The sequence below is a fragment of the Chiloscyllium punctatum genome, chromosome 44 (genome assembly GCF_047496795.1).
Source record: "Chiloscyllium punctatum isolate Juve2018m chromosome 44, sChiPun1.3, whole genome shotgun sequence".
NCBI classification, from domain to species: domain Eukaryota; kingdom Metazoa; phylum Chordata; class Chondrichthyes; order Orectolobiformes; family Hemiscylliidae; genus Chiloscyllium; species Chiloscyllium punctatum.
The window spans coordinates 7,870,307-7,882,467 of record NC_092782.1 but is presented as its reverse complement, the minus strand read 5'-3'; the positions used below and the strand labels follow the sequence as shown (position 1 = coordinate 7,882,467).

The window sequence follows — 12,161 nt, the reverse complement described above, 5'->3', positions numbered from 1 at the left end:
CTTAGGTCTCTTTTATATCTTTCTCTTCTCACCCTAACCTATGCCCTCTAGTCCTGGACTCCCCGACCCCAGGGAAAAGACTTTGCCTATTTATCCTATCCATGCCCCTCATGATTTTATAAACCTCTATAAGGTCACCTCTCAGCCTCCGACGCTCCAGGGAAAACAGCCCCAGCCTGTTCAGCCTCTCCTTGTAGCTCAAATCCTCCAACCCTGGAAACATCCTTGTAAATCCTTTTGGAACCCTTTCAAGTTTCACAACATCTTTCCGATAGGAAGGAGACCAGAATTGCATGCAATATTCCAACAATGGCCTAACCAATCTCCTGTACAGCCACAACAGTGACCTCCCAACTCCTGTACTCAATACTCTGACCAATAAAGAAAAGCATACCAAATGCCTTCTTCACTATCCTATCTACCTGTGACTCCACTTTCAAGCTATTCCAAAGTCTCTTTGTTAAGCAACACTCCCTAGAACCTTACTGTTAAGTGTATAAGTCCTGCAAAGATTTGCTTTCCAAAAATGCAGTACCTCACATTTATCTAAATTAAACTCCATCTGTCACTTCTCAGCGCATTGGCCCATCTGATCAAGATCCTGTTGTAATCGGAGGTAAACTTCTTTGCTGTCTGCTACACCTCCAATTTTGGTGTCATATCAAACTTACTAACTACACCTCTTACGCTCACATCAAAATCATTTATATAAATGAAGTGTACCCATCACCGATCCTTGTGGCACTCCACTAGTCACAGGCCTCCAGTCTGAAAAACAACCCTCCACCACCACCCTCTGCCTTCTACCTTTGAGCCAGTTCTGTATCCAAATGGTGAGTTTTCCCTGTATTCCGTGAGATCTAACCTTGCTCACCATTCCCCCATGGGGAACCTTGTCGAATGCCTTACTGAAGTCCATATAGATCAATTCTACTGTTCTGCCCTCATCAATCCTTTTGTTACTTCTTCAAAAAACTCAGTCAAGTTTGTGAGACATGATTTCCTATGCATAAAGCCATGTTGACCATCCCTAATCAGTCCTTGCCTTTTCAAATACATGTACATCCTGTCCCTCAGGATTCCCTCCAACAACTTGCCCACCACCAACATCAGGCTCACTGGTCTATAGTCAAGATTAGTGTGATACTAGAAAAGCACAGCAGGTCAGGAGGGCTGATTCCTGATGAAGGACTTTTGTCCGAAACATTGAGTTTCCTGCTCCTCGGAAGCTGTCTGACCTGCTGTGCTTTTCCAGCACCACTCTAATCTTGATTCCAATCTCCAGCATCTGCAGTCCTTACTTTCGTCTCACTGGTCTATAGTTCCCTGGCTTGTCCTTACCATCTTTCTTAAACAATGGCACCGCGTTAGCCAACCTCCAGTCTTCCAGCACCTCACCTGTGACTATTGATGATACAAATATCTCAGTAAGAAGTCCAGAAATCACTTCCCTAGCTTCCCACAGAGTTCTAGGGTACATCTGATCATGTCCTAGGGATTTATCCACTTTTATGCGTTTCAAAACATCCTGTACCACTTAGATTAGGTTAAGACTTCTGTGAAATACTTTAGACATTGAGACTGGCTTGGAATAAAATGATACCCGATAAATCATGTAATTTATTAAGTGAAATGGACATCAAGTAAAGGGAAAGGTCCACCGGAATTCGAAACATTCGCATACATTTGGTGCCAACAAGATCAATGTTGCCAACTGGAAAATATGCTCCACTGTGCTTAAGATTAGTTACCGCACTTTAGAAAGCGACACACAAGAGGAAGGTGAATGACTGGCTCTGTCAACCAGGAATCTCAGGTTGGAGACACTATCCCTAATTTTCTGAAGGCAGACACATGGAGTTATACTTGTATTTTACTCTAAGTGCTGGTCTCCCTGGGGACACATGTTACAGTATTAACAACTCATTTTTCCATTCTTTTATTTTAGTGTATATGAATAAGGAACAAGAGTAGACCAATTGACCCTTCAAGCCGGCTCTATCATTCAACAGGATTATGGTTGATCTGATTTTAATCTCAATTCTACATTCCTTTGCATCCCAGAATAATTTTTCATCCTCTTGGTAGTCAAGAATCTGCCTCTGCCTTAAAAATACTTAAAATCTGCATCCACTACTTTTCAGGAAGGGAATTCCAATGGCTTACAAACTCCCTACATAACAAAGAACAAAAGAAAATTACAGCACACGAACAGGCCCTTCAGCCATCCAAGCCTGCGCCTGTCACCTATTTTCCAAGGAACTGTATCCCTCTGCTCCCTGCCCATACATGTACCTGTCTAGATATATTTTAAATGATACTATCAAGCTGGCCTCTGCTACCTCCGCTAGCATGTTCTAGGCACCAATCACCCTCTGCATAAAGGACTTTACACGCATATCTCCCTTAAAACTGTTCCCCTCTCACCTTGAAATCATGGCTCCCTCGTACCAGAGTCCCCCACTCCAGGAAAAAGCTTCTAGCTATCCCGGTCTACATCTCCCATGATTTTGTAGACCTCAATCAGGTGCCCTCTCAACCTCTGTCTTTTTACTGAAAATAATCCTAATCTACTCAACCTCTTTATAGCTAGCGCCCACCATACCAAGCAATATCCTGGTGAATCTCCTCTGCTTGCTCTCCAAAGCATCTACAGCCTTCTGGTAATGTGGCAACCAGAACTATATGAAGTATTCCAAATGTGGCCAATCCAAAGTCCTATACAAGTGTAACATGAAATATTTTCTTTCCTCAACCTGATTTTAAATGGATGACCCCTTATTATTAAAACATGACCCCTAGTATTTGATATTTCCACAAGAGGAAACATCTTCCCACATCCACCTCAGGCCTCCCAGGGTCTTATGTGCTTCAATTAAGTCAACCTGGTTCTTCTAAACTCCAGAGGATAGATAGCACAAATCATTCACATTCTCAAAAACTTCCTTCCAGTGACTGACAGCTTAATAGGTTTAGATTCTTTCCCATGCATACAAAATGTTGTATCATTTCTGCTCCACTTCAATGAGCAATTCTCTCGCGTTCCAAAAAAAACAATAAAAGAAGTGGAAGACGATATAACAATGTGTGCTAGAAAATAGACATCTTCTACCTTCTATGACTGGTGTTTGCTCTGTGGAAGATAAAAAGAAAGAAATTGACAATTTTGTAAATGTCAAGCCAATTCTGTTTTCTTTAAAAAATAACATTTAACAATATCAGTAGTGTCTTACCTTCCACCTCCTCCCTGTTGGCAAAAGAAAAGGCACATAGGATATATTATCCCAACAAAATAAACCATTTATATTCAACAGTTATATAATAGACATAATTATATATACTTACTGCAGCTCTTCCAAGATAGCTTCAGTGTCTGCCATCTCTGCACAATTGTAATGTACCTGGAAAAAGAATATAAATGTGTCAAGTTTAAATATTATGTTTTTTTTTACAGACAATCACTAAACCCTATTTAAAAATAAATCCACTGCTGCAGAAGCTCAGTGTTTTACTACCGAGCTAACAGGAGTGTTGTAAGCCCAGTAGAAGCACTTCATTTCATAGCAATATGAATGAATGCTGAAGACGATTTATTGTATAAAGTGGATCATGGGATGTGGGCATTGCGAGCTGGGTCAGTATCTATTGCCCTTTCCTAATCACCCTCGAGAAGGTGGTGATGAGCCACTTTCTTGAACCACTGCAGTCTATCTGCTACAAGTACACCCCCAAAGTGCTGTTAGGAAGGGAACTCCAGCTGTTTAACCCAGTAGTAAATGAACATCAATATGGTGCCATCAGGGGAACTTGCAAGTGGCGCTGTTTCCAAATGTCTGCTGCCCTTGTCCTTCTAGATGGCAAGGGTTCTGATTTTGGAAGGAGCTATCAAAAGTAACCTTGATTAGTTGTTGCAGTGCATCTTGTAGTTTGCATACATTGTTACTATCATGCATCAGTGGCAGAGGGAGTGAATGTTTAGGTTGGTGCATGGGGTGCCAACAGAGTGGGTTGCCACTTCCTGGAAGTGGTTGAGTGTTGTTGGAGCTGCACCAATCCAGCCAAGTGACAGTATTCTATCACATTCCTGATTTGTGTCTGTAAATGATGGATAGATTTTGTAGAGGGAGGAAGCAAGTTAACCACTTCATAGCTTCCAGTGTTTGACACATACCTGTTGTCACAGTATTTATATGGCTGGTCCAGTTCAGTATTTGGTGAATTGCATTATCCCTAGGATGTCAATGTTGGGATTCAGTGATGGTATTGCCATCGAATGTCAAGGAGAAATGGTTTGATTCTCCCTTGTTGGCTAGGTCATGAGAATGGCACTGGCATAGCAGATATGTTACTTGACACTTATCAAGCCAAGCCTGAATGGTGTCCCAATCTGTTGCAAGTGGATATGGACATTTTCACTATCTGAAGACTTCAATGGTACTAAATGCTGCTGTTATCAGTGAACATTCTGATTTCTAATATTATCATAGAGAGGAGGTCATGGATTACAGTGCCCTGAGGAACATCTGTAACAATATCCTGGACTGAGATGACTGACTTGCACAATCTCAAACATCGTCCTGTCAGCCAAGTATGACTGTACTCATTTGAGAACTTTCTCCCCTAATGACAGGCTGCTAATTGTCCGAATTGGAGTTGCTATGTTGTTTGTGGAAATAACAGACCCAAGCAAATCTTCCTCATTGTCAAGTCTCTACTAGAACAGCTTGGCTAGGATGTAGATACTCCAGGAAACACAAGATTTCCATACCATTGCCAGAATGCTGTCAGGGCTATAGACTCCGCAGCATCCAATCTCTTCAGCCATTTCTTGATATCATGTTGAGTGAATCAAATAGGCTGAAGACAGTATCTATGACACTGGAAACCGATGGAACATCTACTTAATGTTTTTAGATGGTTAGAAATACTTCAGCCTTATATTTTATACCAATGCACTAGATTCCCCTCAATGGAGAGGATGGGGATATTGATGGATCTGCCTCCCCTTGTTGGCTGTTTACTTGTCCACCATTATTCACTATGGATATGGCACAATTGCAGAGTTTAGATCTAATCTGTTAGTTGTGGGATTGCTTACCTCTGGCCATTGTATATGGCTTCTACTGTTTGGCACACAAGGAGTCGTGTTGAGGCTTCATCAGGTTAACAACTAATTTTTAGGTGGGCCTGGTGCTGCCCCTTGCATGCCATTCTGCACTTTTCACTGAGACAAGGATAACTCTTTGGTTTGATAATAGCCATGCATGTCCCATATTTGTCCAAGAGGTTACAAATTATTATTGAAAACAATTCTGCTCCTGCTTATGGACTCAGAAACTGTTGCATGAAAAACCTCACATTGGTTCCATTCAAGAAAGTCGGATTTCCACAAGCGAACCTAAATCAAGCATTAGATCCCTCATTAAGACGGGCAATGTTTGAGGCTCAGACAAACCGAGGCATCCTTAGAATGCAGGGTCCTCAAACTGCTGATTTCTGCGTGTGTTTCCCACCCAGACAAATGAGCAGCACTGTGTGCAAAGTGTACTCTTATTTCTGAAAAGATGAGGAGGCTACTGGGGGGTTTCCTGATGCACTGCTGATTACCTCAGCTGCCCGTAAGCAAAGTCCCTGGAATTCCAAGATACAAACCACACAGATCCCCTTAAGTGTATACCCAATAATAAACAAGTTGTGAAAGTTGGCTACATAGATATCCAGGTTTGAGCCATTGTAAACCTTTTTGCCCCCAGTTTCCAAAGGGGACAACAGTGCTTCCTTTTAAATGGGGATCTACTCAGTGCAAGGGGGAATTTGAATAGAATAGAAACCTGACATTGTGGAAGCAGGTCATTCAGCCCATTGAGTCCACTCTGACCCTCCAAAGAGCATTCCACCCAGAACCACCCCCATAAACCTGCATTTCCCATGGCCAAGCTACCCAAACTGCATATCTTTTTGATGTTGGACACCCAGATAAAACCCACACAGATGTAGGGAGAATATGCAAACCTCAAACAGACAGCCAGCCAAGGGTGGAACTGAACCCAGGTCCCTGGCTCTGTGAGGCTGTAGTGCTGAGCACTGAGACACCGTGCCATCCCTATAGGAGCATGCAGCAAATAAATAAAGGTAAGGGCTGACTAAGTGGTTACTTTTACAGCAATGTTTGTGACTCAAAAAGGATAAGAATGCTTCCTCCAGGACCACACATCTACCTGTAACCACCTCACCTTCCAATGATCCGACTTACGCACAATGAAGTCATCCCTCCTGTCCTCATTGTCATAAATATGAGGGAGACCAGTCAATGTCCCCAAATCCTGAAGCACTATTCTTACCTTTCAAATCCAAAATGTGTTTTTATCTTTGAAATAAAAAAGTGACTGTTCAGACTGTACCGTCTGGCAAATTCCTGTGGGAGAACTAGGGATTGTCATATCTGCAGAGTTCGGGTAACAACAGAGAGAATCTTAACAGAACATGATAATGAGGAGACTGACTATCTTTCCGCTCTCAGCAAAAAGCCATGTCTCATTGATTTGTTTCTTGTATTTTGCCTTTCCAGGAATATTTTTAAAAATTCAAAAAAGAAATGACTGCACCAATGGACATGCTAACGAACTGAATTTTATGCAATAAGAGCCTGCGGGTGAGTACTATTGTGTTATGAAGATCATAGTCAAAGAACCAGCCATTAGTCACCCCAGCATTTGCAGGTAAAATTCATTTAATCAAATGAATGCTCGAAACCAGCTTGCTAACATGGCATTCAAAACGGAAACAGGTCGACAGAAGGATTCTCTCACTCTGAGTGCTCCCAGGTAACCACTGTTAAAGGGAAAGAGAACAAAAGGATTTCGACAAACTGCAAAGCCAAGTATTCACTGTTCAATTCTTCATGAATCACCTAGAGAGATGTTTTTAAACATTTATTTTTGGACTTACTCTTTTAATGATGTGCGTGTATGAGTTATTAATTCTTCTCATGGTCGGTAACTATAACTCACTTTTTAAAAAAATTGAACTCAAGAAAGCTTCGTTAAATAGGCTTTGTTTACATTTGGTCTGAGAGAAGGACATACACAAGGGAGGGATCTTGTCTCAACTAATCTTGTTGGGACCAATCAAGGGGACAGGTGATTAGGGACAGCCAATTCATCCCTCCTCTCTTGAGAGATTAACAATTTGACATGTCAGCTTGGATCTGTAATAACTTGGAGAACCTCACCGTATTCTAGTTGTAACCCTCATTGCAACTCCATCTCCCTCACATCAGCTCCTCTGCTTCTGACTCCCTGAACCCACCCAACAGTGGGCACCATATGCTCTACCTATGAGCTCTGGACTACTCGAGTCCCATGACACAAGTCTCCCTTGGTCATTGCCTCAGTTGGATGCTTCTGCTGCAGTCTCATCCCCACAGCCACTCATCTGAAAATCTGAAGAGACTTTTGGGAAACTTACACCACCAGCATTTTTAAAGTCAAAAACTGAACATCTTTTATTGGTGCTTTTTTGCAAATCTAGGTAAACCACATTAGCCCAGTTTGGCTGCCCCTTCCCAGACAGTGAATCACAGAATCCCTACAGTGCGGATGCAAGCCTTTCAGGCTATGAAGTACGCACTGGCCCTCTTAACTACATTTCACTCCATCCCTGTCACAGTGCATTTCTCATCACTAATCCACCCAGTCTGCACATCCCTGAACTATATGGGCAATTTAGCATGGCCAATCCACCTAACCTGCACAGGTTTGGACTGTGGGAGGAAATCAGAGTACCAGAGGAAACCCACACTGACACAGGGAGAATGTCTGTGTGGAGTTTGCACAGTCACCCAAGGCTGGGATTGAACTTGGATCCTTGGTGCTGTGAGGTAACAGTGCTAACTATTGAACCACCATGTCATGGACTAAGAGGTTTGATAGTTGGAATCTTCCCCCTTCTGATAAGACTCTTGCAAGGTCATTATTAATTTTTGATGTAAATATCCCTGACATTCACAGTCCATACTTGATTTTTTTAGTCTACACACAATTAGTGTGAGACTAATGGATCTTTCTTCCCCTAAAAAACATTTGCTATCCCTCATTTGAATTTGGACATAATAATCTGCTTACAACCCAGTGGCACATTATACCCAGCATCCCAACACTTCAGCTCACCCCCACCCCAACATCATAGACCTTGTGATTCGTTCATCCCTACCAATTATTTTAGCACCTCACAAATCTTTTCACAATCTCGCTCTCTCTGTTGACAAATACCATCTATGCCTGGGAGATTATTAGCTTTGAGCCCTTTAAGCCACTTACAAACTGCCATCCCAAATCATTAATCATATCAGGTGCACTTTCTGCACCATTTCATGCTGAGTTCTGTCAATAAACAATATGCAAAAAAAACATTGCGATCATAGGTTGCATTATTCAATCCCAATTACTTTTCAAAGAAAACAATTGAGTTATCCAATTTCAAAGCACTCCCCACAAATAATTAAATGCATTCCTCACATAGCACCTACATATCTTAACCATAACTTAAATATGAATCTGTACGATTGAGACTAGAGTTTTAACAGGACCCCAATGATTAATTGCACAACGATATCTAATAAAACTGAAGACGTAATGATGCGCTAAATCCTAAAGATATAGGAAAGGGTTTTCTAAACGACTTTGTTTTATTTTTACAATATCAATAATTACAAAAAGCAACCAACCTGAAAAAAAGTGCAATGCAGAATATCTGTCTTACCTAGGTTTGAGGAGTAGCACTACTCCAATACCTCACTCCACCAACCTCACCTTAACCTGCAAATTTGCGCGCACCCTTGTGCGCGGCCACATTTAGCGCGCACCCGTGCGACCCGTGACCGCGCCTTGATATCCCATTGGCTGAGGGACGATATTTTATTTGGAGCAAATGTGCGTGAGGCCGATTTTGTTTCGCATTTGTTGATTTATGGGGGGAGAGAGGAGAAGCTGGAAGGTTTTGGAAATGTATTTGTATCAAGTCATTTTCGGTCTGAATACATTGGGTCGGGACCAGGCTGAGCAGCTGTTAGTTTTATGAAGTGGGAGGGATCTGCAGGGAGTCATCGAGTTGGTAAAGTTAGCTGCTGCGATGCAAATCTCATTTTCAGTGTTACATTCCAGATACGACTGAAATTCCTCCGGCTGTTAGCACCAGCTGCTCTGAAGCATATGTATATATCGAATCATACAAGTTTACAGCATTCATTACATTTGTCTTAGTTAGAAGAATCAAAACTAATTCTAGTGTCTTGCACTCTCAATAGCTCTACATTCATTTTTTAAAAAATGTATTGATTCCTGGCTCAATCACTCCTCAGTGGATTCTTCATTAGCCTTCCATATTTGATTTGAATTGATGATCCCTTACCATCTACCCTGCACAACCAAAAGTCTTTCCTCATTCATTGTGGAACATTCAGTTGACGCTCCGCTCCCGTTTTTCTGTCCAGTGAAAATTGTGCCAGTCTGCCCTCATAACATTATTTCTTCGGTACCTGACATAATTGTAATAAGCTGCACTGTAAGATCCCATTTATACCATGCAAGCTATTTTTAATGCCTTTATATCTACCCAAACAACACTAAAAAAAAATGTAGCCTGGAAATTGGTTTACCAATTAGTCTTTATTGTTGTGGATCTTAGTTTAGGTTGTGCCATTGGTTAAGATTGTTCAGAACTGTTGGAGGTTAGACTGTTAGAAAACTTTATCTGTTAAGAAACAGGAACAGGAGTGGCCTGTTTGGTCTTTTGAGCCTGCACCACCATTCAATAGGATCATGGTTGATCAGACATTTCTGATATCCACTTCCCTGCGTTTTCCACTTAATCCTTTATTTCCCAGACTAATCAAGAATGTATCTATCTCAGCCTTGAATGTACACAAGGACTCTGCCTCTGCAGCTCTCTATGGTAAGGAGTTTGCAATCTTCGGAGAGAAGAAATTCATGCTCATCTCAGTCACTTTATTCTGAGACTATGCCCTCTGGTCTTAGATTCTCCCATGAGGGGAAACATCCTCTCAGTGTTTACTCTGTCAAGTTTCTTAGGGATCCTGTGTGTTTCAATGCGATCACCTCTCATTCTTCTAAACTCCAGTGAGGAATGTCCTCACATATTTAACCTTTGTTTATAAGACAATCCCTCCATGCCTGGCATCATCCCTAGTGAACCTTCTCTGAACTGTCTCCAATAAAATAATGTATTTCCTACAGGACCAAAACTACTCACAGTACTCCAGATGTGGTTTCACCAGCACCTTGTATATTTGCAGCAAGACTTCCCTACTCTTATACTCCAACCCTCTCAAAATCAGGACTAATATTCCATTAGCCTTCCTTATGACCTGCTACACCTTTATTTCATGCACAAGTGCACCCAAGTCCCTATGTGTTGCAGCTTTCTGCAGTTTTTCTCATTTAAATAATACCGTTATTTTGTCCTCCCTTCTAAATGAACAAGTTCACATTTTCCCGCATTATACTTCTTGTGCCAACTTTTGTGCACTTACTTAACCTATCAATATCTCCTTGTAAGTTGTTTGTATCCCTCCTACAACCTGCCTTTCCACCTATTTTTGTGTCTTCTGCAAGTTTGTCTGCAGTATACAGTACTGGCTTCCTTCCACCAAGTCATGAATATATATCATAAACAGTTGCGGTGCCAGCACTGATCCCTGTGTAACCCCACTGGTCACAGGTCACCAACCTGAAAAAGAACCCCTTATCCCCACTCACTGTTTCCCGCCCATTAACCAATTCTCCGCTCATGCCAGTTTACTACCCACAACACTATGGGCTGCTATCCTTATGGCAACTTTTTGTGAGGCACCTTGTCAACCACCTTCTGGAAGTCCAAATGCAACACATCTACTTGTTCCTCTCTATCCACTCTGGTTGAGACGTCCTCGAAAAACTCTAATAAATTAGCCAAACATGACTTCCCTTTCATGAAGCCATGCTGACTTAGATTGATGAGATTATGAATTTCCAAATGTTCTGATATTACTTCCTTATTAATTTATTTCAATACCTTTCCAACAATAGTTGTTAGTCTAATCAGCCTGCAATTACTTGCATTTTGCCTCCCTGCCTTTTTGAATAGAAGTATCACAATGACAGTTTTCCAAAACACTGGCACTTCTCACTATGCCTGGTGAAGAAGCAGCACTCCGAATGCTTGTGATTTCAAATAATCTTGTTGGACTATAACCTGGTGTCGTGTGACTTCTGACTTCTCAAGAATCCAAGGATTTTGTAAAATTACAACCACTGCATCCACTTCTTCTGTAGCTATCTCTTTTCAGATGGAAGCCATCAGTGTAGGGAGACCTACCTACATTTAGTCCCATTAGTTGTCAAATATTATTTTATTATTTATTCCATTGTTTTATAAATATATAATGGACAAGGCTTATCACAAAGCTCCACATAGAACCATCTTTCGGTAGATGCTGTTGTCGAGTGATCTTAAATGCCCATTGTACATTTAAATATTTGACATTAATCCTTTACACTGCATTTCCTCAAATCTCAGATTCTATGTAACATTTACATTTTCCTGCAGACACCAAACCTAATTTTGGTTACATAAACATCAAATCTTAGGAAGGGCCGTAAGATCAACCAATCCAATTGATTAATTATTTTCTTAGCATTGTATTGGAATGCACAAGTTTGATTTTTAATGTTGGAGTGCTCTACGATAATCAGTGTATAGTGGCAACCAATTTTGGCAATAAGAATCATGAGGCCCAAGAAGCAGAAAATTGTTAACAATTCTGTAAAGGTTCCAGGCTAAATTCACCAATCCTTTGGGAAGCTAGACTGGAAATGCTACATTTCTCAACCTGGGAACATAGATCCCCAGTTGGAATTCAGATTTGATGCACTTACACTTTAATTTTTCAGTGCTTCTATATTTTAACCATTAATTATAACCTTGAGCTAACAATATACTTTGGGATGAGGTTTTTCTGCGTCACTGATGGAAGCTGGTTAGCGATGAGGCTAAGCGGAATGTTCACAGTACCGCTTTGATTGTGACATCAGATATTAGAACCAGTCCTGCTCATTCAACCGGACCAACGTCTTAGCAAATGAGCTGCTGGTCATTACATATAC

General features: G+C 41.2%; 1 protein-coding gene and 1 long non-coding RNA gene across 6 annotated transcripts in view; both read right to left on the bottom strand.

The window, feature by feature from the left end:
- Positions 1-3,129, bottom strand: part of LOC140466697 (troponin T, cardiac muscle isoforms-like) — a 45,358-nt gene extending 42,229 nt beyond the window's left edge. For all 5 annotated transcript variants that reach the window (XM_072562169.1, XM_072562171.1, XM_072562172.1 and 2 more), the window contains exon 1: positions 3,113-3,129. The gene's annotated coding sequence lies outside the window, so the exon portion shown is untranslated. The remainder of the gene's footprint in view (positions 1-3,112) is intronic.
- A 92-nt stretch (positions 3,130-3,221) lies between these two features.
- LOC140466627 (uncharacterized) lies at positions 3,222-8,901 on the bottom strand. The gene is made up of 3 exons (XR_011955236.1): positions 8,761-8,901; positions 3,346-3,401; positions 3,222-3,247 (listed from the first exon to the last, which is right to left on the bottom strand). It is a non-coding gene; the product is annotated as an uncharacterized lncRNA (long non-coding RNA).
- Between the last annotated feature and the right edge of the window lie 3,260 nt (positions 8,902-12,161).